Source organism: Tupaia chinensis, unplaced genomic scaffold (assembly GCF_000334495.1).
Source record: "Tupaia chinensis unplaced genomic scaffold, TupChi_1.0 Scaffold143466_1, whole genome shotgun sequence".
NCBI classification, from domain to species: domain Eukaryota; kingdom Metazoa; phylum Chordata; class Mammalia; order Scandentia; family Tupaiidae; genus Tupaia; species Tupaia belangeri.
Genome location: NW_006203310.1, coordinates 65,372 through 69,858, shown reverse-complemented (window position 1 = coordinate 69,858; position 4,487 = coordinate 65,372). Strand labels below are relative to the sequence as shown.

General features: G+C 36.7%; 1 non-coding gene across 1 annotated transcript; it reads right to left on the bottom strand.

The window, feature by feature from the left end:
* Nucleotides 1-699: 699 nt before the first annotated feature.
* LOC114005200 (U1 spliceosomal RNA) lies at nucleotides 700-863 on the bottom strand. Its single transcript, XR_003547078.1, has one exon. It is a non-coding gene; the product is annotated as a U1 spliceosomal RNA (small nuclear RNA).
* Between the last annotated feature and the right edge of the window lie 3,624 nt (nucleotides 864-4,487).

Here is a 4,487-nt window from a genome sequence, read left to right as displayed (position 1 = left end):
ATGGTCTATCTGCAGGAAGTTCTATGTGCACTACATGTGTGTATTATGTTGTTAGCAACAGTGTTGTTGCAGTGTTCCATTAAGTTGTTTGGTCATGTTATATATGAGTTTGTGGAAGGACAGGTCTTAAAGCACAGTGTTTAAGCACTTTTTTAGGGAATTGGATCCTAAATGACCTGCTGTGGTTTGGATCCTGGCTCTGGTGACTTGAAAAACATGTGATGCACGTGCATATGAATACTTCAAATCCTAGTAAGATGGAGAAATGAAAGAAGGGGGTTGTCATGTGACCATGCTCTACTGTGGGGGTCTGTTTTCTCTCTCTCTGTCTCTCTGGTGAGAATATGTACCTTCTGGCAATTAAAACAAATTTTCTTGGAACATGAAGTTAAAATACAAATGTTCTTTATTTGTTTGTTTTGTTTTTAGTTTTTGCTATAAAGGATATATGTTCACCAGAGAGACAGGGAGGGAAAGTGAGAAATAACTCCCCAAGGGGGGATGGCCATGCCACAATCTCTTCTCTTCCATTCTCTTCTTAGGATTTTGGGCATGCATGCACACATACCTGGTATGTTTTTCAAAAATGCCAGGTCTGGGACTCAAACTGCACTGTCAACCATGTGGAATGCAGTGCTTTAGCCACCATGCCAATTGCTTGCTCCAGTACAAGAATGTTTTCATTGTATTTTTTTTTTTCAGGGGAAAGTGTGAACGCAGTCCCCCACTACCACAAATTATGCAGTTGGGTTTCCCACATTTGGGGAAATCGCAGGGGTCAGCACATCTGGAGTGCAATGGATAAGCCTCGCCCTGGGAAAACCACCTTCGTGATCATGGTATCTCCCTTGCCAGGTAAGTATTTCATTGTATTTTTTTTTTAACAAAAACAATTTGAATCCAGGACTGGCCCCAGTAGTACAGTGGTTTAGTGCTGAGCATGCAAAGCTGGATACCATGTGGATGACCTAATTCAAATCCCAGTTCCAGTAGCTTGAAAAATATGCCAGGTGCATGTGTGTGTGCAAAATCATAAAAGGAAGGAGGAAAGGAGAAAAAGAATTGCAGAATGACTATGTTGCATTGGGAGATGGTTTCTCTCTCTAGCAAGCATACACACATTCTGGCAATGAAAGGGGGGAAAACTTTAAAATTGGAATCAATGGAGGAGCAGAGAGAAAGCAGGTCTAATTGGAAGCAGCTCTTCACCCAAGCTTCCTGCTCAGTCTAGGATGTGGGAGAAGGGCCTGCTTTGTACACCATGGAAGGTGTGGTGCACCATTTTGAATATGACTCCTATATTTTCACCTCTCAGGTCAATTCTTTGCCACATAGTGACTTGACAGGTTTGGCATAAACAGTAGTCAAACATCTAAACACTGAGGTTTTGGAGGAGTTCTCTTCCCCACTTATATCAGTCAAAGAGGAGAGAAACACCTCTATGTATGTGTGAACCCAAAATTCCTATTATGGATATCACACTGCCACAGTAGAAGGAAACTGGCATGTAGCTAATTCACATCAAAGGGAATCATAGGGGCACATAGCAAAAGAAATATATTTCACATAAGTAGCAAGAAGTCAGTACATCACTGGATGGCTAAAAGTCGCAACAGTGCCTCAAAAAATATGAGAAAACCAGGTAATATTTTTTGCCCAAGAGAGCACAATTATTCATCTCCACTGGAAAACTATCATTGAAATGTCAGAAAAAGAATTCAGAATATTTATCATAACTAAACTCAATGAGATGCAAGAGAAAACAGACAACTTCAAGAGAAGAGAATAATGATTACATGACTTGAAGGAGGAACTCTATAGAAATAGATACCATAAAAATGAATTAAACAGAACTTCTAGACATGAAGACTGTAATACAAGAAATAAAAACCTCCCTCGAAGGTATTACTAGCAGAAGATAGAATCTCTGATCTTGAAGACAAAACCTTTGACTTAGACAAAACCACCAAAAAATATTTTAAAATAACTGAAAAAAAAATCAGGACAGCATAGGAGAAATACAAGATACCACTAAACATTTGAATATCTGAATAATGGATATTCCAGAAGGTGAAGAATATGATAAGATTATTTTAAAAATTCCATGAAATACTTGCAAAAAGTTTTCCAAACATAGAGAAACATTCAGACATCTACAAATGATGTCAAATAGAATCAACATAAGAAGATCCCCAGCACAGTAAAGCCAGATTGATAAAAATTAAAGACAAAGACAAGATTCTAAAAATGGCAAGAGAGAAAGTCATCCTATTAGACCAATGTCATACCTCTTGACTGAAGCAATGCAAGCAAGGAAGGAATGGGTAAACATATTCAAAATGTGAAAAGAAAAACAATTTCAACCAAGAAAATTATATTCAGCAAGATTATCTTTACCATAAGAATAAAACATAAAATTATTTTCAGATAAAAAAAATTGAAAGAATTTACCAACAATAGACCAGCTCTTCAAGATGCACTGAAAGAAGTACTATTTCAGGAAAACTAAAGAGAGACAAAGAGGGGACCAGCAGTTAGCGTAATGGCTATGTCGCTGGACTCCCATGTAGTCGACCATGGTTTGAGTCCCAGACCCGGTGGCTTAAACTCATGCTGGGCGTGTGTGCGTGTGTGCCCAAGATCCCGAGAAGAGAATGGAGGAGAAGGGATTGTGGTGTGGCCATCCCCCCTGGGGGGGTGATTTCTCACTTTCTGTCTCTCTGTCTCTCTCTCTCTCTGTCTGGCGATCACATGCGCCCTATAGCAAAAACAAACCTCCAACAAAATTAAAAAAAAAAAAAGAGAGAGAGAGACAAAGAAAAATAAGATAATAGAAAATAACCAAGGAAATAGCTTACAAATAGCAGGGATTACTCCATAAACATCAATAATAACATTGAATGTTAATAGGTTAAATTCTCCAATTAAAAGACACAGATTGGCTGAATGGATTAAAAAACAGGAGCCCTCTATGTGCTGATTGTAAGAAACGAACCTCACTCATAAAGAAATGCATAGACTGAAAGAAAGGGGCTGGAAAAAAGGTATTCCGTGTACATATAAATCAAATGAAGGCTTGAGTTACAGTTTTGATATCAGACAAAATAGATTAAGACAAAACCTGTAAGAAGAGACAAAGAAGTACTAACAGGGCTAATTCAACAAAAAGATACAATATTTATAAGTATCTATCTATGCACTTAACATAGGAGTACCTAAATACATTAAAGAAATACTGCTAGATCTGAAGGGAGAGATAGATTACAACACAATAATTGTTGGGAATCTCAACACCCCACTGTCACCTCTGGACAGATCTTCCGGACAAACAGATATAGGATCTACATGATACATAAATTGAACAGACTTGACTGACATAAATAGAACTTTTAACCCTATTACCACAAAATGCATTTTTTTACCCCCACATAGAACATTTTTAGAGATCAACCACATTATAGGACACAAAACAAGCTTTTACAAATTCAAAGGTATAGAAACTATATTCAGCATCTTTTCCAAACATAGTGGAATTAACCTTGAAATTAACAGCAGAAAAAATTTGGAAATACACAAGCACATAGAAACTAAACAACCTAACACTAAATGACTTCACAACCACTGAAGAAACTAAGACTGAAATCAAAAGACTCACTGAAATCAATGAGGATGACTTTTCATAACCTATGGAACACAAGAAGAACAGTCGTAAGAAGGAAGTTCATAGCAATTCATGCCTAGACAAAAAAACACGGAAAGGTGGCAAATAGACAACCTAGACACACACCTCAGGGAAATGGAAAAACATCAATAGAATATCCCACAGAATACCAGGAGAAAAGAAATAATAAAGATTTGAGCAGAATTAAATGGAATAAAGAATAAAAGAACTATACAGAAAATAAATTAAGCCAGAAGCTAGTTCTATGAGAGGATAAACAAAATACACTGTTATCTAGCTTAATCAAGAAGAACAGAGAAAAGCACCACATAAATCAAATCAGCAATGAAAGAGGAAATATTACAATGGGCATAACAGAAATACAAAAGGTCGTGAGAGAATACTATATGCAACTCTAAGCCAGCAATCATGAAATTCTAGAAGAGATAAACAAATTTCTAGACACCATCTACCAAGAATGAATCAGAAGTCATAGAAAGCTTGAATAGACTCTAAATAAGTAATGAAATCCAACAAAGAAATCCAGGTCCTGATGGCTTTACATCTGAATTCGACAATACTTTTAAAGAAGAACTAACCCCCATTCTACTTAAATTATTTCTAAAGATTGAAAAGGAAGGAACCCTCCCAAATTTATTCCAGGAAGACTCCATTATCTTCATCCCCCAGACAGACAAAGACATAACAATAAAGAGAACATTATAGACCAATATCCCTAATGAATACAGATGCAAAAATTCTCAACAAGATACTAACAAATCACATCCAACAACACATTAAAAAGATTGTACACCATGAAAAGATA